A 24,101-nucleotide genomic window follows, 5' to 3' on the forward strand; every position below is an offset into this window, starting at 1 on the left:
CTTCGATAAAAAAAAAAAACAAACAGTTAAAATAAGCATAACTTTAAAATAAGTACGAAAAAAATTTGCTCTGTCTGAGCTAACCCCTCCCAAAATGAAATCCTAGCTACGGCTATGTATGTAGCTGATAGTACGTATCTCATTGTTGTAGGTACATTATAATAGGCAGGTTTATGAACTTAAACTTGTTTTTATCAACTTTAGGTTTTAATCAACTACCTACGATTTTAATTCACAAAACAGAACATACAAATTTATTTTACAAAAGAAATTATAAATTCTAGGTACAAAATAACAACACAGAGATTTTGCGGGGTCCGTAGCCAGAATAATGTAGAGTCAAAAAATATTTGAAAATAAGTAGGTAGGTATGTACTTACGAATTTTCAAAAACATAAAAATCTTTAAATTGAAATACATACCTAGCTGCATTAAAAATACCTAATATGTATAAATATGCTAACAAATTTAAGGAGTATCTACCTATATTAATTTTGTTTAGCTTTTCAGTATTTTAACTTGGAAACAAATCGATATCTTTAAAACATATTTTTAAAAAAATCGTGCTAGTTAGATTATCTATAAATCAAGAACAGCGGAAACGGAGAACATTCAAATGTCTGGTTTGTCTTTAATCCATATTGCAGAAACAAAATATTTAAATAAATAAATTCCTCCTTTCTTAAGTTCTGTTATTTTTCATGTCTTGTAGATAAACGAAGAGAATTACACATTCCAATTTTGTTGTTTCGTTTGTGTAGAGTTAAGGAAATTACTAATTTAATAATAAAATAATTTAGTGGAGTAACTGAAGCTCAAAAATGTTGTAAAGGGCGGAAACAGATCCGATATTCATGATCTTTTCTTACAAAGTCGGTAATTTAAAAATATTCTTATATCTATGAAAAATTGCACTGCTTCCGTTTTGCTTTTAAAATTTAAATTACTTAAGACTTTAATTTGTGTTTTCTTGGTTTAAAAAAAAATCCTAAATGATATGAAAAGATTGCCTGGGTTATTTGAAGACATTGTTTAAGCGACAGAAGCAATTTTCTAACAAATTGACAAATTTGAAAATCAAGTACGGAAATTGAAAGCAGTGTATTTGAGAAACTGGTCCCCAAACTCAGGATTTTGAACTTATCTTTCATTTCATTTAATATTTAGTAGGTATAACAGCAATTACAGTGAAATTTAAACCTATAAAATTATGAAAATTATTATTAGATACCTAAACCATAAAAAATGATTTAGTTACTTCACTTATCAATTTAATTCAGATGATAATTTAATACAACATTTATTGATTCTGCATCAGCTTCGAAGTACATTAATCAACAGTATTTATTTCGCGCAATATTCTTACAGTATATGCATACAAGAGTGATTTATATGTATAGTTAAGTATGAATAAAACAAATTTTTCAAAAAAAAATCAAAAATTTTTGAGAAACCCAACCTTTTCTATAAAAGGTTTATTTTGGTCCTAAAACAAATTGATTTTCCCTCTACGGAATCACAAAAAACTCTTAGTTACCAATTTTCAAGTAGGAAAATCGCTACAGATCGAGATAGAGACAGACAGACAAAATTATTGCGAGACCCAATTTTTCGATTTTTGTTATCTGGGTAATTCCATGAAAAAGTGGACACGAATTTTGAACAAATTATGCAGTCTTTTTTGGTGCAGGGTCAAAAGTCCACAGGCCAAAAGTCCATAATGGACTATTAGCTCACTAGTGTGGGTCATAGCTCCATAAATCAATTATGGACTTACAACGTTACAACCCACCCAAGTAGGTCAAAAGTTCACACAAAATTCCTGTGGACTTTTGGCCCATCGATTAAAAATTTATAACCAATTAGGAAATCAAAAATTCATTATGCGGCTGAGTTCTCATATTCTAATTTTTTTCGCAATATCTCTCCAAAACATTTATAAAAAAAAGTGATCAAATATCCTTCAAATTCGAGTGAATTTTAGAAAATTACTCTAATGCGTATTCAAAACTGGAACAATTGTCAATTTTCGAAAGTTTATTCATTAAATGTTCAATTGTTGCCATGAAATTAGTTCAAGTGAAATAAGACCAACTTTCAAAAATTGGTTTTACTTTAATTTTCAACATTTATAAATATACAATTATTCAAAAGCTTTTTAGAACATTTCAATAAACATTAAATGAAAAATCCCGTTTTGGCAATTGTATGATAATACCGCACACCAAAGATGTGTATGTTATAACTCCGTAAACGCGAATTTGCTCACATGACAATCTATTTAAATTGCACAAGCCAAACGCGAAGCGGAAAAAAGTTTTGCCCACGGGAGAATCAATTTTGAGGTGTGAAATTTTTATTTTCACACCTCAAAATTGATTCTCCCGTGGGCAAAACTTTTTTCCGCTTTGCATTTGGCTTGTGCAATTTAAATATGAAGATTCTCATGTGAGCAAATTTTTTTCGCTTCGCTTTCCGCCAATTAATTGGGATTTATTTGTTTTTAATCACCATGTGATAATTAATTAGCCCGCTTTGTTTGCGAGATAGTTCCCCAAATAAGTGGCGATTGTCACTATGAGACTCCAAACTAATCGTCTTTTGAACAAAGTTAAAAAAAAACTATAAAAAAAACTAAAAAATCAATTTACAAATATTGTTGAAAAAAAATTAACGTTTCAACATTCTTTATAAATTAATATTCCTTACCTAAGCACCTTCCACATCTTCTTCGACATTATGGAGTTCTGGCTCACTTTTTTGTGGGTTTCTGACACCCTTGGGTGGGTTGTAAGTCGATAATTGATTTGTGGACTTATAACCCACACAAGTGAGTCAGTAGTGCATTATGGACTTTTGGCCCGCGGACTTATGACCCTGCACCGTCTTTTTTACTTTTTTTATTAGCAAATTACTATTTACAAACGGCAACTCTTTATGCAAGTTGCAAGAAAGGATTCTTTGTTGTATTCTCTTATGGATAGACATAAAATTCAGGGAGTTTAATAATCTTAAAGCATTTTTATAGCATAAGCTTGCCAACAACAGAAGAATTTCAAATGAAAATGACGGAAAAACAAGCAAACTGAAAATATGATGAGTCTAATAGTGACGATGACAATATCCCCTCGTGAGTGCTAAAATAAGTTAACATTTAAACAAGCTTCGTTACACACTATTCGATTAAAAAAAACTTGAGTGAAAATGCATCTTTTCTTTACTTTTGGAATCAGAAATCGCAGGTAACATGAGTTACCAAAATAATGTAACGTGAGTTACCTAAATACTTTAAAATTTTTCCTCGAAATATTGAAAAAATGTTTGGTTTTGTCACTCATATTAAAAGCTTATAATTCATTGAAAACAAATTAAGATTCTTAATTTCACATAAAAACTTCATACTGTCGGACTCTTAAAATTCGTGTCCGATTTTTGTAATGGAGTTACCATCAAACTTTTATTTTTCCCAAGCAAATGTTAAAAATAAAGACAATTTTTTTAGTTAATTATGAAAGTAATAGTTATGCTCCATTCATGGATAGTAATTTCGTATCAATTTACATTAAAATTGAAAAAAAAAAATTATTTATGTGTTGGAAATTTTTGTGAATGTAACGTGAGTTACCATGGAATTGCCCATCTCGAGTTCGATTTTTTTACGATTTTTTAACTTGTCCGTAAATTGTAAACCGCAAGTAAAAAAATGAATTTGAAATTTAAAAGAATATTTTTTGGAAAAAAAATTTTATTGAAAAAAAAAATAACAACTGAAAAAAAAATGCATCAATAAAAAAAAATTGTATTAGGTAGGTACAACAGAAAAGTATTTGCATTAAAAATAAATTATTATTGCAACTAAAATTGTAAGAAGAAGAAGAGGTTCGACGAATATTAAAAATGAACTATTTATTGCCCACTACCCCTAACTTTGCATTGATTTGTTTTTTCTATGGAGAATTTTTTTTAATTTGCAAAAGGTACAGTTTTTTTTAAGGCAAAATATTGTTTTTGTCAATAAAGATGGTGCAATAGTATTTTTTTAATGCAAAACATTATCAAGTTGCAGTAAATATTTGTTTTAAAAAAGATTTTTTACAGCCCTGCTTTATTTTTTTTATTTCTTGCTTCCATCAAAAAAAATAAAGTTCACCTGGATGAATGCAAAAACATGAATAGAATTCGCCAATTCATTCACTCTACTCTATCTAAGAACTACCTGCTTACCTACCTATCCATCTACCTAAATTTTCACAGACCCATACACACCAGACACCACACTTGTGTGCACAACGTAGCGAACACACAAGTATCTTGTCTATGGGCCGCCTTATGCACGCGACGTCATGACGCCCAACGACATCGGCTTTATGTATACGCAGATACCCATACTATGCTCATGCTTATATTTCACCAACACTCTGCACCTCATATGTATGCCTAGATGTCTACACACAATTGAACAATCTGATCGGTGCCCAGTGCCCATGAAATCTCAAAACCAGCCGACACTCTCTTATAAAATATTTTCAATTACATACAGTCCTTAAGAAATCCTATGTACTTAGAACAATTTTGCTTTACGCCGACGATATATACCTATTTGAAATATTTCACAGCAGCTGATTGCTTAGAAAGTCAAAGACGAATTGAAATCACTTCTATCTCTGTCTACCCACAAGCACTCCTTTTTTTTTTATTTTCGCGGGAGAGTGAGTAAGTTCATGGTCGTTAAGAGATCCTTTCTTATTGTTCTCTTTTTAAATTAAAAAAAGCTTTTTTGTCGGCTGAAAAATTCTCTTCTCCTTTTTGATTCCAATTTAAAAAGCTCTTGTCGAAAAAATTTTGATGACAATTTTTTCTATGGGATGCGATATCTGTATATAATTGTCTGTGCTAGAATGATGTCAGCTACTGTTGGAGAAAGCGGCATTCCGTATGTTTGGGAATAGAATTTTTCATCGAATTGAAAATAAATTATTGATTCTTAGACAAAATTCAAGAAGTTTGAGGAATTGTGTTTTTGGTATTTTCGTGTGGTCTTTTATTATGTTCCACTCTTTAAATAAGTTTTTTTATGGCTTAATATGTAGGAATGTTTGAAAATAGAGAAATAAGATCAAAAGATACCATATAATCATCATTATCATCAAAATTTATATCTTTTAATTTCTTTTGAAGTTCGAACGAATTCTTTATGTTATAGTTATCTGATACGATGTTTCTTATAACTGTTCCGATGTATTTGGACAGATTATAACAATGTACGTTCATTGAGGATGATATTGGACGAAATGTAATGGAAAAAAGAATGAACATAGGACAAACTAAGAGAAATTTAGCAACGAGATTAGCGGAACACGAAGCTGAAATAAGAAAACATAAAGAGACAACAGGGCTTTCACAACAGCACATAACAACAAGCGGACACACGGTGGACTTCAAAAATGTAACAATAGGTACTGGATATAGAGAGTAAAATAAACACAAGATTAACCCTGGGGAGTCTTAGAATCCCGCAAACAAATAAAGAGAACGATGAACACAAAAGAAGACACCGATTTAATTTAAGTACCTGATACCCATCTGTGATATACAGTGACGGTCAAAACAATAACGGCCGATTTCTTCACAGAGTCCTAGCGCTAGTACCGGTCTTAGTCCTAAAGTTAGTACTCAAATCGGTATCAACTCATTTCTTCACTCAAGTACTAAGCCCTAGAACTGTCAATTTAGGACCGAGTACTAGTTAGGACTCGGTACCAGCTAGCTCCTCAAAATCTGCTAGTACCTGGTTATTATACCAATCGTTAGTACTCAAATCGGTACCAAGTGATTTCTTCACACAAGTTCTAAGTCCTAGTACTGTCAAATTGGTACCGATTTTTGCTTAGGACGTCCTAAAAGTTAGAACCTAAATATCGACAGTCTAGCGACGATAAAACTTGATTTGGTTGGATTTTTTGCATTTATTCGAAAAAATTATCAGTTTTGAGATTTGATGTCTTTTTAAATAGATACTTTTTACTTTTATTGATTTTTATTCTGATTTTGGCATTAAATTTTCTGTCAAAATTGTGCATTTTGTAATTTTTGTTTGAAGAAAATGGATTTAATTTTTGATGCACAATTGGAAAACGACATCTGTCCAGCAATTAAAAAAGTTGTGGATAGACGTTTTTAATAAAAAGTCGGCGCCTTTTACTTCTTCAAGTTATAGTTCATAACGCGACTCGCACCGATTACTTCTATTAGACATAATCACACAAAAAAAGGCTGCACTTTTAAAAACTGTTATTTTTATTGAAATATATATATGTAGGTACAAACGTCTAATACCCAAACTATCGTTTTTTATTTTCTAACTTAATATGATTCTTCTTCCGGCAGGCGACCCTCGTAGTTAATAGATCATGACATCCCATTTTTGATAGTGACACTTCTTGATAGAACTTGAATTTTATTTTTTTTGTATTTTCATTTATTCTTGTTAGGTCTTCTTAAGCGTCATTATAATGTTTTTAAATTATTTTCTAAATGGTGATTTTACTAAATTTAAACGCTTTTTGTCTATTTTGTTTTGTTTAATTTGCTGAATTATCAAAATAATATATTTAAAACATCAAAATATTGTCAAAATGACAGTTAGACCAGTTTTATACGAATTAATTCTTAGGACTGCGTTGTGAACTTAGATCAGGTCCTGTGAAAGTGAAGAAATGCTCAGGTACTAACTTTTCGTTAGGACCGAGTACTAGTGCTAGGACCTGGTCTAGCTAGATCGGGTACTAGGCTGACTTAGGACTTATGTGAAGAAATTGGCCGTAAGACCACCTCTATCACTCTTAAAATATTCTCTCTATCTCTTTTTAAAATTATATAAAAGGCTCTTTTTACTATATTCTGCTTAAAATAAGGGAACTATCATGAAATAAAAGAAAAAGAACATGCACAGATTATTTGATGCAAAAAATAAATGTATAAACTAAAAAGGACTCTCAAATCGTTTGGACAAAACAATAGGACCAAGTGAAGTCATTTATTTTTGTATTACCTAGGATTCAAATTTAAACAATATTTTAAATAGAATACTCTTGTGAGATCATTTAATATTAGTGAAGCAAAAAAAAAGTTGGGAAAACAATAAAATGGGTCGTGGAGTCCATTGTTCTTCAGCCGTGAGAGAATTGATGCATAAGAAAAGTAACTCTTCCAAAGAATCCCCAGGGATGTTTCACTTCTCAGCAAGAGGCATCGCAAAAACCGAATCAATTTTGCAAAAAACCATTTTAATTGAATTGGTCCAGATAATGAAGAAAAAATGGCGCAATGTTCTGTAGCCCGACGAAAGTAAAGTCAAATTAGTGGGATCAGATGGCAAAAGATGGATAAGGCGTCCAGAGTACGCAGAATTCAAACCGCAATACACAAGACAAACGCTTAAACACGGTGGTAGAAGCATAATCGTGTGGAGGTTTTTTTTCTTGGCACGTAGTACGTATAATTTTTTGGATTAAAGAAAACATGGACCAGCATTTGTCCTAATTTCTTAAAAGAAGATTTTTTTCCCTATACGGAATGGAAAATGTCCCTAAAATGGCAGTTTATGCATTATAATGACCGGAAATATACATTGGGTACAGTTCAAATATAGCTTAAGGGGCATAGAATTAATGTTATGTCTTGGTTTGCCCGATCGCCGGACCCAAGTCCAATTGAAAATTTGTGGGCTATCGTTGAGAACTCATTGGGTGCAAAAAAGTCGAGAAATAAGGATGAGTTGTGGCAAAAACTTCAAGAGACTTGGTATGTAATACCGAGACGAACTTCTCGCAAATAAGTGGAATTAAAGCCTCCAAAAGTATGTGCGGTGATGGCAAATAAGGGTTTTTCGACAATTTATTAGTTTTGACCAGAAAAAGAATTGAAATATGAAATAATTTCCATTTTTTGAGTAGTTGTCCTATTGTTTTGACCGCTTTAGAAATCAATTTATTTTCGTATTTATTTATTTTTTTATTTAAACAAAAAATCTTGTTAGATAATGAATTGATTTAAGTTCCTGATACTGTAAATTTTTTATTAATATTTTTTTTTCTTTTAAAAACAATGAAAATGTGTGTTTTATGATTTGTTTTTAAAGTAAGACGAAATGGTCTTATTGTTTTGTCCATCACTGTAAGTGTCATCTTTGAATTTGTTAATTTTAATTGTTTATTTTTTACTTGACTGTTCTTGCATTTATATTTGTTTTTTTTTTTTTTTTATGTTCAATTCTGTGTCAGTGCCGTCTCTGGGATTTATGCAATAGGAGCAGAAGGGAAGCAAATTATGTATTATGTTTTGAGTAATTAACAACATTACACTAATAGAATGAATAAATACCCCTGTTGAAGTAAGGAAGCACTTACGAAACGTTGGGAAAATAATGGGATAGAACTTGTTATTATTCGCATTTTCTTTATGTGGACCAAAACAGTGGAGTATCTTTGTCTTTTCCTTTTCTAATTTGACATTTCTGAGCAGGGGAAAGGTAAACAAAAATCATGGTCGCACACACTTAAAACAAACACTGTATGTGTTCAAAATCATTTAACCACAAAAACTTGTATATTTTGCGATTGTTTTTAAATTTAAAGTTGTTACTTCCGATTAATTAAACAAAACCATTAATTTTACTTATTTTGGAAAACACGAACCAAGTTCACAAATTAAAACTCAATCACAATTCTATTGTTAGCCCAGCTATAGCTGTAAATTTATTTCTTTTTTTGTTGTTTTCTTTTGGCTATTTTCTGACACTGACAAGCCTTGGAATTTCTCCATACACACGTTTTTAATTTAGCAATAGTTTTGGCAACTTCCCGTCCTGATTTGCCTTCTCTTGTCTCCACTTGTGTTAAATGATCTCACAACAAAAATCTATCTTGCTATTCAAATCTCTTTCTATTTTAAATATTTGGACCTATTCTGCCGTTTTTGTTGTTCTATTATGAATTTTTCGTTATGAATCATAAAAGATTTAAAAATAAAAGATCTTTTATAATTGGTATTCAGGAGTTCGAACCTTTATAAAAGTCTGTTAGGAAATTTCTTAAAGGAAAATCTGTTATAAACAAAGCATATGTGTTTTCTTTTCATTTATGAAATAACTTATAAGTTAAGTTGAAACATGTTGTTTTTTAAATTTTATATCAATTGAAAAAGTTGTTCAAAGGAGGTGGTAGTTCTTGTAGATGAAATAAGATTGCAACGTCGAGGCGAGGACAGCCTGTTTCTTTATTAAGGCCGTGTGTGAATTGGGTTAAATAGTTAACCCCTGTTAAATTTTTGACACTATTGAGGTGAAATTCTGTTAAATTTTTTACAAGGGTTAAGTTTTGACGTTTTGTTTGTTTACATAAAGTTATTGAAAAAAAGACAGTTCGAACTTCGTAAAAGATTTAATGAAAGATTTCAGAGTAAATATGAAAATCATAAAAGATTGACAGCTTGGATTTTTATATGGAAATTCATAACAGAATAGGTTTCGCCGAATAAGCTCAATTGTTGTTTTCAACTAAAAAATCGAGTATGGGGTGTTATTTTGCTTATAAAAAATTTAAAATCTCAATACTACGTGTTGTTTCATACAATTACATTGTTTGGAATTTTTTTACATCGCCAAATAAGCTCTCGCAACGCTTGGATCTCGTCTTATCGCGTTGCTATATTCAGCCCTATTGAGATATCCGTTCGGAGAAATTTTTTTTCCGATTTGTTCGAAATCGGAGAATTTTCTATCGAGGTATCCGTTGTCCGTTCCGATTAACATATCGGAGAATCTTGCAATGAAACATGGCGCCCATCAACGCATTGCGATGAAGTGTTTTAAGCAAAGACTTTTTGACAGTTGTGCTTTGAATTTCATCGGAAATTCTCCGACACAAAATAGTTGCGGAATATTTTCAGAAAAGTTGAATTCCACAGAAAATAAAATATAAAAATGTAAATATAATTTTGATTTTTTAGTGTAGAATAATAAAAAACAGCGAGAAAGTCTCAGCAAGAGAGCTTGGTTGAAATTGAGAAGACTTGAGCATCACAGGGATTTTTATTTATTGAATAACTTAGGCTGACACATGTGTCAAATGAATGCGATTGTATACTTTATTTTTTTGTTTAGAAGTGGATACCTTGAAAGAAATTAAGTTTCGATCGGAACGGGCTATCGTTTCGGAACTTTCTCCGAACGGACACCTCGATAGGGCTGATTATGAATCAGGCATTCATAAGTTTAACAAACAAATTTCTCTGTTAACCAGAGCAAGCGAATACTCTTGTTTATTCTTAGTCTAGTGTTTATTATTATTTATCGTGATTAATTTTACTGAGCTACGCACAGAGTTACTAACAAAACACAGCCTTCTTTATTATAAGAATGTTCAACGACGCTGTTCTGGACTGTTCCAGACAGAAAAGAACCGCTTTTTGCTGTTCATTGAGGTTTTTCTGTTCTGAACTGTTCTAGTTTCCTGTTCATTGACGCTACCTAGAACAGTTTCTGTTCTTGCTTTTGAGAACGAACAGATTCGTGAGATATGTCAAAAGCAAAGCTGTCATTTTTTGTTTTGATTTAATTGTGCGAGTATTTCGCGTGTACTCGTGGTTTTTAAAAACTAAAAACATTTTTTAATTATATTTTCCGCAGTAAAAACACAAAAAAATAGATAAAACAAACGAGAAACGATAATAAAAAATTCATATAATTTGCAATTTGTTTTTTTTTTTTATTTTGATAACTGATGTTTAAATCTAACTTTTTCTGACGTTTCTCACGGAACTGTGCTGTCCTTTCGTGTTCTGATCTAGAAAAATCCTCGTTGAATCAAACTTATAAATAGGGCCATATTCATAAAGATTAACTAAACTTATGACTTCTAAGTCCACAGTTTAAGCTAAATAAGTTAAGGGGTAATAAAACTTTGTAAGCATGAAATCGAGTTTCATTTTTATCAGCGTATAAAACAAAGGAGGAACATTACATTCTTTTGGTGTTTGTTTAGTGTGATTAAGTACATAAATATGTAGGTAACATAATAGGATAATGTGAAATATTTTAATGATGTGAAATTTTTTAAATGGCGCACAGTGTGTCGAGCCCATACAAAAGTTTATCATAAATACTTGCAGCTAAGTTTTTGGAGTTTTAATATCTTTTTTTGTGTTTTTATGGCAGGAATAGAAAAAAAAGTTACAAATTAACAAATTTAACAACATATTACTTTTTTTTAGTATAATTTATGAAATTAACATCTATTGAAGAAGCCACTTGTGAGCAAAATTATTTTTTACTTGCGATATAGGTACTATATATCAAGTTATGCATTCGTACAAAAAAAAAAAGTTGAGATAACATTTTTCCATGACATTACGATGGTAGACAATGCCAGAAAAGTGGGTCCCGGAAGTCCGTCTGTCTGTCAGTCTGTCAGTCTGTCTGTCTGTAAACGAAGCTACAGCCTAAACGGATGGGCCGATTGATGCCAAACTTGGTATGTAGCGTTATTTGGCGACTCTCCAGAGGGGTTTTTTGGAATTAATTTTTTTGGACCAAAAATAACGGTACTTGTCATATACCGATTTTAGTAAAATTGAAATATCTTGAAAACGGCTCCAACGATTTTGTTTAAAAAATTCAAATGTTAGTTTTAAGCTAAGGTCTATCGTTTTATGGAAAATTTTTTTTTCGAAAATCATTATTAACGGTACCTGCCATAGAACCGTTTTTTTTCAAATCCGATTATCTCCGAAACTGCATATTCGATTTCAACGAAACTTTTTGTGAAGAAGCATTTATACAATTTAAATATAAACCAAAAATAAAATTTTCAAAAAAATTATTTTTGGATTTTTAAAAAAATTTTGAAAATTTTTTTTTGAAAAATCAAATTTTCGAAAACGGGACATTGAATTTTTTTGAAATTTTGTTTTTAGATGTTGATTAGTGATTTCTACAAAATGGCATACCAATTTTATTTTAAAACTTTTTTTCCAAAAAAATATTTATAAAAAACTAGTTTTTTAAAAAACGGCTCTAACGATTTTGAAATTTTTTTTTCTAAAAATGCATGTTAATATATCAATCAAAATTGCATACTTGTTTTGGCAGGCAATTCAATTTCAGATTTTATTTTATTTTTTTTTAAACGAATTTTATTTTTTTTCCAAATTTCTATATAAAAAGTCTTAAAAATTTAAGCAACTTTAACTCTAAGAGCAAGTTCGTGCGACCCAGTCGTGCATTTTATTTTTTTTGGTATATAAACAAAAATATACTTTTCGTAAGGTTTTTGGTGTGCTGAACTCGAATCCGAAGTCAGAAAAATTCTATCGTATCACGTTTTTGAAATATTCCCGTTAGAAAATCTGAAATGTCGTTTTTTAACAGTTTTTGAGGTTATGTTCTTGAACGTGGAGATTTATTTTAAATAAATTTGTGACAGTTTCTAAAAGAACTAAATGTTTTCTTTTAAAGCCCGTTTAAATCTTTTCTTTTTTGAGAAATCTTAAGTTTAAGTCAACTTGTTTTGTTTATCTTCTCTATACAAAAAAAATCGTAGGTTTATTTGCGTTTCATAGCAAATCTCGAATAGTTTTTTGTCAAGCGCTTTCAAATTTTGAAATAACGTTTTATTTGCATTTTCGTAAATTCTTATATCGGCGAGGTTGGTAAATACAGCTATAATACACAGTAGAGCGTGGCAAGGTCAAGTAATTATATTAAAAATTTAGTATGCAGAAAAATATAATTTTTTTCGTGTTGAAAACAATACTTAAAATATTTTTAATTACATAAACAGTTTTTTATTACTTGTGTATGGTTAAATATTATTAAATACATCGATTTTTTCATTTTTGTGATCCCCTTGAAGCTGTTTTTCAAAAAATGAATTATTTTGAGTACTTGACTCGTAGCACATAAATGTGAATATCTCTGGTAATCGCAAACAGAAGCAGATCAAACTTTGCCAATAGGTGTGTTTTTTATTACAACCGGTCTTAACTGGACAAAAAAAACGCAGTCTGGGCTAAGCAATTTACATGTTAAATACAACAACACCTTAGCCCCTTGGGCTTAGTTGTTTAGCCCGGAGATTTCTCTGGGCTTAACTTTTTGAAGAGTTTTAAATCTGTGCTACCAAACTAATTTTTTCATAAATTGTTTAGAATTTGTTTAAAAACGTGAAAACTCACGTTTGGAAGGACAAAATGTATTAAAATAGTTTTGCTAGCATACATTTTTGTATCTCTTTGTAAAACATACATGAAAAATACAAGAAAATGACGAAAGCGAAAAATATGACAACTCTAAATTTTTGTTGTGTCTGCTGTTTTCGGAACATTCAATATACAGTGCTGCCAAGATTTCAGGTTAAGCCCCGATGCGTTTTTTTTGTCCAGTTAAGACCGGTGGTAATAAAAAACACACCTAATATTAAGTATAGGATAGGCCATAGGCAAAATAATATAAAAAAATTATCGATATGATTTTATATGTTTTTTTTTAAATTAAGTTTAAAAATTAATTTTTTTCTTTTTTGGCCATTTATCAAAGAAATTTCAATAACTCATATATAATTTTATAAATTTAATATTTTTTGTTATACGTTTTACAACAACACTCAAATAAACAAAATAACATTAACAAAATTTTTCAAACATTCACCAAACGTGAAATATACACTCTCAAAGATTCGCATAAATTCCTCAAAATATTTTCGATTTACGAGGTACTCATGTTTCGGAGCTTATTTTGAATACATAACCTGGGTTATTTGCTAAGATAAATATGTTTTCATATGAGTTGACACTTCTAAATTATATTTTAATAGCAAAAATACTAATTTTTAACAAAATAAAATGCACGACTGGGGTCGCACGAACTTGCTCTTAGAGTTAAAGTTGCTTAAATTTTTAAGACTTTTTATATAAAAATTTGGAAAAAAAAATAAAATTCGTTTAAAAAAAATAAAATAAAATCTGAAATTAAATTGCCCCCCAAAACAAGTATGCAGTTTTGATTGATATATTAACATGCATTTTTAGAAAAAAAATGTTCAAAATCGTTAGAGCCGTTTTTTAAAAAACTAATTTTTTATAAATAATTTTTTGGAAAAAAAGTTTAAAAATAAAATTGGTATGCCATTTTTTAGAAATCATTAATCAACATCTAAAAACAAAATTTCAAAAAAATTCAATGTCCTGTTTTCGAAAATTTGATTTTTCAAAAAAAAATTTTCAAAATTTTTTTAAAAATCCAAAAATTATTTTTTTCAAAATTTTATTTTTGGCTTATATTTAAATTACATAAATGCTTCTTCACAAAAAGTTTCGTTGAAATCGAATAAGCTGTTTTGGAGATAATCGGATTTGAAAAAAACGGTTCTATGGCAGGTACCGTTAATAATGATTTTCAAAAAAAAATTTTTTCATTAGAAGATAGACCTTAGCTTTAAACTAACATTTGAATTTTTTAAACAAAATCGTTAGAGCCGTTTTCGAGATATTTCAATTTTACTAAAATCGGTATATGACAAGTACCGTTATTTTTGGTCCAAAAAAATTAATTCCAAAAACCCCTCTGGAGAGTCGCCAAATAACGCTGCATACCAGGTTTGACATCAATCGGTCCATCCGTTTACGCTGTGGCTCCTTATACAGACAGACAGACAGACTGACAGACTGACAGACTGACAGACTGACAGACTGACAGACTGACAGACTGACAGACTGACAGACTGACAGACTGACAGACTGACAGACTGACAGACTGACAGACTGACAGACTGACAGACTGACAGACTGACAGACTGACAGACTGACAGACTGACAGACTGACAGACTGACAGACTGACAGACTGACAGACTGACAGACTGACAGACTGACAGACTGACAGACTGACAGACTGACAGACTGACAGACTGACAGACTGACAGACTGACAGACTGACAGACTGACAGACTGACAGACTGATAGACTGACAGACTGACAGACTGACAGACAGACAGACAGACAGACAGACTGACAGACAGACAGACGGACTTCCGGGACCCACTTTTTTGGCATTGTCTACCATCGTAATGTCATGGAAAAATGTTATCTCAACTTTTTTTTTTTTACGAATGCATAACTTGATATATAGTACCTATATCGCAAGTAAAAAAAAGTGATTTATCATAAGGGGACGACACACTGTGTGGCGGCGTGTTTCAGGATGATCGCAAAATCCTATGCTTCCATCGGGCGACCAACTAACTCCTACAGTTTTTAACCGATTGAGCTGAAATTTTGTTTGAAGATTAACCATACTATATCCCAGTGAAATACGTAGGATTTTTTTTAATATTAAAATTTAACGAATGTATGGTCTTTTTTCACCGAATTTATTTTTGGAATAAATGAATATTTTCAAACTAATGCCATTTCTTTAAAAATCAATATTTCAAAAAAAATCCTACGTATTTCACACAAAATTTCAGCCCGATCGGTTAAACCTTAAACAAACTAAACAAACTCCAAAAGAAAAAATGTTTCTCCTTTATATTATACGCTGATGAAAATCCAGAAATGATTTCGTGTATACAAAGTGTTATTACCCCTTAAATAAACTCGGCTGATATTCATAGACGTTTGCATTTCAATGTTTAACTAAACTCGGTTTATTGAAAAAATCTATTACAATTATACTTCACATAATGACATTTGACATCACAAATGATAGAATTGTTTTATGGGGTTTTCGTTTGGTAAAAAAAAAAAACAAATGTTTTATTTAAATCTGTCATATGTGTGTATATACCTTTGGATGAAAAAAAAAATGAATTTTTATCAAACAAAGACTCCATTATTATGCTGCTGCACTTAAATCATTGAAAAAATTATAGCTTCAGTCGTTTTGTATTATCCCACTTGATCCATATACATCATTAATTAACACGTATTACAACAACTAAATGATTCACGATTCGTAATCCTGATGAAAAGCAAGATAACGACTCGTGATCCTGATGAAAAGTAAGATCTCATGTAGTTGTTGTAATGTGTTAAATAATGATCTATATGGATCAAGTGGGATAATAAAAAACGGCTTATGTCACTCTGGTAGAACATTAGGTTTGTTCATTGTGAGCTCTAGGGCAGTCTGGGTAGCTCCGAATTCGTCGTCAAGCGTTTTTTGTAGCTCCTTTCTAAACCAGTTATTTCGTCTGTGTTCGATGTTCACTCTGAACGCACCATGAACAACTCTGGGTGTTTTGTCAGAGCGTGGAACTCAGAGTTATCAAAATCAAATCAGCTGTTGTCATTAAAGAAAAAAAATTGTTTGGAGTGCGAAAATTAAAAAAAAGAAAAAATAATAAACTAAATAAAGTAAAAAATTTCAAAACAGAAATCAGCTGATGAAACTAAAGCTCTGAGGTGTTCGATGTAAAATGAACTTCAACATTGCATTTAGGAACGAAATTGTGACGTCACAATGTTACATTTCGTATCTCTTTTCTCATTTAGGAACGAAGAAAGTTAACTATTGTTAACAATAGCTCATTTGTAATTTTTGATTTTGTTTTTGTTTTTGTTTTTACTAAGTACAATATAAATATAACAAGTGTAAGTTTATTATTGTTTTTTGATGTTTGTAACAAATTTGTAACCAATTTATCGATGTTCAATAAAGATTCCTTTGCCATCACCTGATGATGTTCATAGACATGAACGAAACGTCGTGACAAAAATATATTTGTTTTCATTGACCTAAAGCCCAGTTTAAAAACATATAACAAAAAAACATATAATTGTTAACAATTTAGTTAACATCGGCAAATAAAAGAACGCACTTCTGGTGTTGTGATTGTGCCACATTTTCAATATTAATGTCTCGAAAATCCTCTGTTATATCAAAAAATGCAGACATCTTCACAAATGCAGATTATAGGAAGATTATGGCGAAGACGAACATGTTCGTCTTTATCAATGCCTCTCCTGCATACGTACGTATTGTATGTATGTATTGCATCTATCCCCCTTTACTTTTCTGCATGCAGACGTATGTAAATCCAGCATTAAAATAATAATATTTGTTAGCTTTTCATTACAGAAAAAAATTTGATTTTACGTTTGCTCGTATTAGTAACTGCATTTCTTGTGTTTAAAATTAAACCACGGGTTTAGGCCGTGTGTGAATTGCGTTAAATAGTTAACCGTGAAAAATTTTTGACACTATTGAGGTGAACAAAAAAATTCCAAAAAAAATGTATTGTTTAAATTTTTTTTGCCTTTTTTCTGCTATGATACTCCTTTTTAATGAAAAAAAAAAAAACATCTGCAAAAAAAATTTAACCAGGTCTCAGAGCCCAATAAATTTTTAACAGCTGAAAATTTTTTATTCACCTCAAAAGTGTCAAAAATTTTACACGGTATTAACTATTTAACGCAATTCACACACGGCCTTAGTCCTAAACATAGGTCTAAATTTTTGTATGAATAGGTTTAACTCTGGACTATAAAAGTAATAGCTTAGGCCGTGTGCGAATTGCGTTAAAATGTTGGTTAACTTTTCTCCCACCATTAAACTTTGACGTTTGGTTAAAAAAGGGATCAAATTTATTTTTTTGGTGTGCGAATTGGGTTAAAATGTGTTAAATGGCACTTTTTTTTTGCACTACTTTGATTAAAACTCCCTCAACATAAAACAAAATTACCCTCAAAAATGGTTTTTCTTATATTCAATTTATTATTTTTTATAACAAAACCCAGCTGAAAATATATGAAGTTAAATATTCTAGTACAAATATGTAAGAAATTCTCAATTTCACATACTTTTTTTTATTTTTATCGATAATTTTCCACTTCTTTACGATCTAAAAGACATTTTTTCACAGTTCATCAGCTGCCAACAAAAAATAAATATAAAAAATAAAAAACAAACAACCAATTCGTACATTGTAAATTTTTCAAGATGAATAATAATTTATGGAAGTACTTTGTATTAATTAATAGCATCAATACTTTTACATTTCTTAAAAATCAACGCATTATAACAAAAATAATTCCAAATCTTTCTTGATCTTTCTATCTTGAGAAACGTCATATTTTAACCACTTGTGTCAAATTTTACCCTGCTCCGCAGCTGGGTAAATTTTAACCCATTTTATTTTATTTTATGAATACGACCCTAATGCTTATGGTCACTGTGGAAGTTACAGAAGAGGGGTACAGGCAAAAACTAAAGAAAACCAAAATAAATTCTAAAATTAGAAGCTTACCACAATGCTCCCATGGCTTCCGTCCCAGATATTTTTCATAGAATAAACACTAATAAATAACTTTACATAAATATCTTTAAACAAAGTTTTAACTTAATTTATAGTTTACATTAAAAAAACATAGAATTTATAGACTTGACTGATGGTTTTGCCATAGAAAAATAATTACCTAGACCACATAGTCATAAACGCTTATAAGAGCAAGGGAGGAAGAAAGTTCGAAAAATAGTCTGCTTCTACACCAAGACACAAGGCGCAGAAATTATCTTCGAATTTCCTTTTGATTTTCCTTTCGGTTCATCGCGTGCTTCGTCTGCTTTTACATGAAGACGCAAGGCGCAGAAATTATCTTCGAATTTCCTTTTGATTTTCCCTTCGGTAAGTCGCGCGCTTCTACACGTAGTAATTTTTATAAGACGCAAATTTGACAGCTATTTTTTTTATTTTATCTTGTTCTCGTTTTCGTATCTATTTTTATTTAAAAAAAAAAAAGCACCAAAATATACAAAAAACAACATCAGGGGGCTCTATGTGCAACAAAAACATTTAAATAAATTAATAAAAGTTAGTATACACCCAAATAATATACATCCGACGAAGCGAACTCTGCCACCGACGAAATCAATTAAAGCAAAACAGCAAAAAAAAGAACAAGATCAAAGAGAGACGTCAAAATGAGTCTCAAAATTTTCGACCGGAGACTCACAGGGTAAAAAATCTTCCATCCCTCTTTTTCGAACTTTCTTTCTCCCTTACTCTTCATTGAATCTTGACTCTTGCGTCTTCATGTAAAAGCAGACTTCTACACGTAGTATTTTTTATAAGACCAAATTTGACCGATATTTTTGTTTTGTTTTATTTTGTTCTCGTTTTCGTATTAGGTGTGATATATACCCCTTCCTATACTTCTTATCCGATGCCGTAGACTTACAGGGTAGAAAATCTTCCTTCCCATTTTTCGAACTTTCTTTCTTCCTTGCTCCTATGTGCATCTTGAACTTTACGTCTTTCTGAATTTAATATAAATGGGTATTGCTTGGTGTAATTATTCTTTTCTCACCATTCTCCACGGTCTCGCCATATATATTAGAAAAGATGTTGCCTATCAACTTCAACCACAATACGGTGCAACCGTGCTGCGGGCAGTACAGTCGAGCACAACTGGCGTAGTATAGAATCACCACAGGAGACGCTATACCGCTTCGTCAACCAGCAAGACGTCTCCCCTTGGCCAATTAAGGTGAAGTTGAAGAAATGATATTGACAATGAAGAATGACGGGCTGATCGGAAAATCCAAAAGTCCTTGAGCATAACCGGTTGTTCTCGTCAAAAAGAATGATGGAGGCACTCGATTTTGTGTCAACTACCGCAGGCTGAATGATGTGACGAAGAAAGACAGTTACCCACTGCCAAAAATCAGCGATACTCTAGATGCAATGGAAGGAGCACAATGGTTTTCGACTTTGGACCTGAAGAGTGGCTACTGGCAGGTGGAAATTCATCCAGAAGATCGAGACAAGAAGGCTTTCTCCACAGGAAATGGTCTGTGGCAGTTTAATGTCATACCGTTTGGGCTATGTAATGCTCCAGCTACTTATGAGCGTTTTAAATGGATTGACCTGTAAATATTGCCTAGTCTATTTGGATGATGTCATCGTTTACGGGAAAACATTTGATGACCATTGTGAAAACCTGAAGGCTGTATTCCAGAGGCTACGAGAAGCACATCTGAAGTTGAATCCAGAGAAATGTGCATTTTTCAAGACCGAGGTTATATATTTGGGGCATATCATCTCATCCCAAGGAGTAAGGACTGATCCTGATAAAGTTGACACTGTGAAAAATTGGACAACCCCTCAGGACAAGCATCAACTTCGGAGTTTCCTCGGCCTGGCAACGCACTATCGACGATTCGTGAAGGATTTTGCAAGAATAGCCAAAAGCTTGCATCAGCTTACGGAGAGAGGTGAACCCTTTAAATGGTTAGGTGAGTGAGAGAAGAGCTTTCAGGAACTGAAGCGGATCCAACAAATTTTGTAGCAAATACTAGCTGTTTGTTGCTGTTCCCCGTGTAGTTGATCCAATCACAAAAGAAATTCTCTAAAATCCAAAATGAAAAACTATTTACACCTGTGCAAGGTACCGAGATACCCAACCAAACAAACCAAGAATGTGCAGCCAACAAAAATACACTTGATGGCATCTGAAGAAATGTATATCACTTTTTTCCCGACTCAAAAATGTTACCAATTTTATATAAGGGGTACTTTTTCGATTTTAAGTCAAAATTTGGGTATGATCACCATTAAGTGGGCGGAAATCATAGCAGGGGCAGAATGATCAAATTGATCTTTTGCATAGTCATTAATAATAGTGTCTAAAAGCAGAAACTAAAGAGTTTTGTTGAATCATTTTGCCCCGAAGATATTAAAACTTAAAAAAAACAGTAGAAATCCATAAACCGAAAATTTAAAAAAATCGATTTTTTTTACTTCTTTTTTTTTTCAAGCTAAAAAAAACTTAGATACAAATTATTATTATAGTACTATTAAAGATTTTTTTGAAAAAAAAAATCATTCAAATTGATCGATTACTTTTCGAGTAAATCGAATTACAATAATTGTTTTCTAATTCAATAAATTTGTTTTCTTTTTTTTTTCTTTAGCTTAAAAAAGAAATTGAATACATAATATTACAAGTATAATACCAAAGATATTTGAGAAAAAAATTATAAAAATCAGTACATTACTTTTCGAGAAATTTGTATTTGTTTTTACATATTTCGAAAATTTGTACAAAAATGTTTTTGAGTGACTGTAGTTCTCATAAAAGTAGATTAAAGAGCATTATTTTTAACAACTGCTTAAATAAGCAAGTGGTTAAGATAAATATATACAGTAGCGAGCAAAAAAAATGCAAACGAAAAAGGTTTAAAGACTTTTGAACAAGAACTAAGTTACCAAATTTGACATATTAAAACTGTTTTATTTTCACTAAACAGAGTCAATTTGTGGAATATTATACTCCAATACAATTATTTGGTCAAAAGTCTACCTAAATATGCGATTTTAGACGAGCAAAAAAATGCAAATGTTTTTATTGTTTGCATTTTTTTTGCTCGCTACTGTAGTTAACGATAAATCGATTTTTTTTTATTTCTGAGGCTCAAAATAAATTTTATACCGTATTTGTTATTTTAGTGCCGATTTAATATTGGGGGATTAGGTATAGAGTAGAAATGACACCCAAATTTTTTTTTTAAAGAACAATACGTGAAAAATCCTACGATTTTTTCTCAATGTCGCGTTCCAATAATAAAAAAACAAGATAGATTAAATGATCTAACTGATCTTTACTATGTATAACAATATGATCAAGATTTCAAAAATTAAAACATATTACGTGTATTACTTTTTTTAGATTTCTCAAAATAGCTCAACCAATATTTTTCAAATCTCGTCAACACGTTTATAGACAATGTTTTAATAATGTTGCATACTAAAAATTTCATAAAAATTTTAATTTCGTTGTAAATTTACATAAATAGTTTTCTGTTGTTTTTTACAAGGACAGCTTCGATGAATGAGTATATAGGTACCTACCTACATAGTTCTTATTTTAAAATAATTTTTTTCAATAAAATGTATAAGACTGTTGTGATAGCAGTAGAATATTTATAGTTTATATTTTAAAATAAATATACATGGAATTTGTTTGAATTATTGTTTGGAAGAAAATTGTTAGATCCGTTTTCGAGACCAAATTACCTTTACTATTCCTAAAAAAGTAAAAAAAATGTCATCGAGCAACTTACCCATAACTATTAACTATAAAATTTGAGGCGAATGCGTTCATTGGTTTGGGCCCCAGTTGCGGGGCCCAGACGAGCACAAATCCGAAAGATTTTCCTACCCACTTTCTTACTATCCTAATATCATTCCTTATAATAGTTTTGAAATAAAAAAAAGTCAATATCTCATATGTACGATGTACCTACATCCTACATAGAACATTCATACTTGCCTTATAGTACCTTTAGTGTGCAAGTAAAAATTGATTTTTATAATCGTTTACCCTATAATAGTTAAAATAAACATATATTTTAACCATTTCTTAGATTAACTTATTTATATTTTGAAAAAAAGCATTGATAGCAACCGTTTTTAATTAATCGCACGAAATCGGTATTTTGCCACATAGTGCGTCGGGAGCGACGTGATCACTTGTGCACTTTCCTTTGACGTTCATGAGAACGATCATGTCAGTCTTGGCCATTCCATTCCATACATCGGATGGTTCCAGGAGCTGAAGTCGCTGGCTTTTGGATCAATATTAAAGTAAAATGGTTTGTGGTTAAACAATTGTTTCAATAAAATGATTTGACTTACTACTAACTGGTGGATCATCGTATGTATCCATACTGCCGTCGAATCCTCTTGATGGCAATTCAACACCCAGTGATGCATTCAATTTGAATGCTTTGCCATGCTTTTACATCGATATATTGTCTTTTGCACATTTTTTTTTGTAATACCGCGAAAAAATTGAAAATAAATTTATTTTGCAACCAAAATAAAATCAGATATTTGAAATGATATATGAAATCGAGAACTGTCAGCTCAGCTGTCACTTTTGAATTTTTTTTTAGCTACACCCGCCATTTTTTTTTCTGAATCCACCATTCACACGTATTCATGGATAAGAAAAAAAGAGTAAAATAAGAGAGTTCTCTTCTATTCACCTCAATTGAAATTTGCGATTGTTTTAGGCAAGGGGGGTACGAGTCGGTTCTCTAGGTATTCCTTCCTCTATGAAGCAGATGCAGAAGAAAAGGTCATTACCTATTAAAATACACTAGACTTGTTTCTCACCTCCGACCTTATTAATACACTGCAAGTATATTATCGCCTCTAGGCACATCACACCATTGTGTCATATCTGCGAATTTCTCGTGCCTCAAAAATTAAGTTAAAAAAAATACAAAGAGAACTGTTTGACAATATGAAAAAGCCAACTGGGAGGGTATTTACGCTTTTTATAAAAACTTTAACTAGTCGCTATATCTCCGGAATGAGAAATTTTATCCCGAATAGGGCTTAAACAATCAAACCGAAAGAGAATTTGACTCGAGCTGTGATTATCAAAGAAAAAGAAATAAGGTTCCGTTATTATAAAGCCAATCCTACTGAGGAAAATCGGATGAAGTTTAAGCAAGCTAGAAAGGCCAGCAACGCCCATATTCGACGAATCGAATTTTTGCATGAGCAAAAATTACGGAAAAAAATACTACAATGTCCGACAGGTAGTAAAAATTTTTGGTCGTTTGTTAAAAATATTCGAAACTCTACAAAATCTTCGGTTCCAACCTTAGAGGATATAATATATGGAGTGCTTGTGCTGTTAGTTCTGTGAAGCTTTTATAGAGGGCTCTAGTGTCTTTAAGTTTTTCGATGAGTGCATGCCTCCATTTTATTTTCATTTGATGGCTGTCATCAACAAGCGTGTTTATTTACAGCTGCCGAACCGGACTCGCACTGAAAAACGAAGGCAGCGACCCCTATCCATGCATATGGCGTTACAATGTATTAGGTGTAGGAAAAAGCACTCCATATATTATATCCTCTAAGGTTCCAACGCTCGCATATAATGACACTCCTTTTGATAAAGCTAACCTTCTTGTCAAGCAGTTTGCTGTCAATTCAACGTTACCGGAAAGTGTCATGACTCCCCCTTCACTTGAGTGAGTAAATAGTTTAATGGGACCTATCTTTTTTCGTACTCGTGCAGTGGCAAGAGTTTT

At 31.4% G+C, this 24,101-nt stretch overlaps 1 protein-coding gene across 3 annotated transcripts in view; it reads right to left on the reverse strand.

Moving 5' to 3' along the window:
- The window catches only part of LOC129905672 (leucine-rich repeat-containing protein 15), a 364,926-nt gene extending 346,464 nt beyond the window's left edge, over positions 1-18,462 (reverse strand). For 2 of the 3 annotated variants that reach the window (XM_055981210.1, XM_055981213.1), the window contains exon 1: positions 18,301-18,462. The gene's annotated coding sequence lies outside the window, so the exon portion shown is untranslated. The other variant, XM_055981212.1, reaches the window with a different exon arrangement.
- Positions 18,463-24,101: the final 5,639 nt, after the last annotated feature.

Source organism: Episyrphus balteatus, chromosome 1 (assembly GCF_945859705.1).
Source record: "Episyrphus balteatus chromosome 1, idEpiBalt1.1, whole genome shotgun sequence".
Classification (NCBI taxonomy): Eukaryota; Metazoa; Arthropoda; class Insecta; order Diptera; family Syrphidae; genus Episyrphus; species Episyrphus balteatus.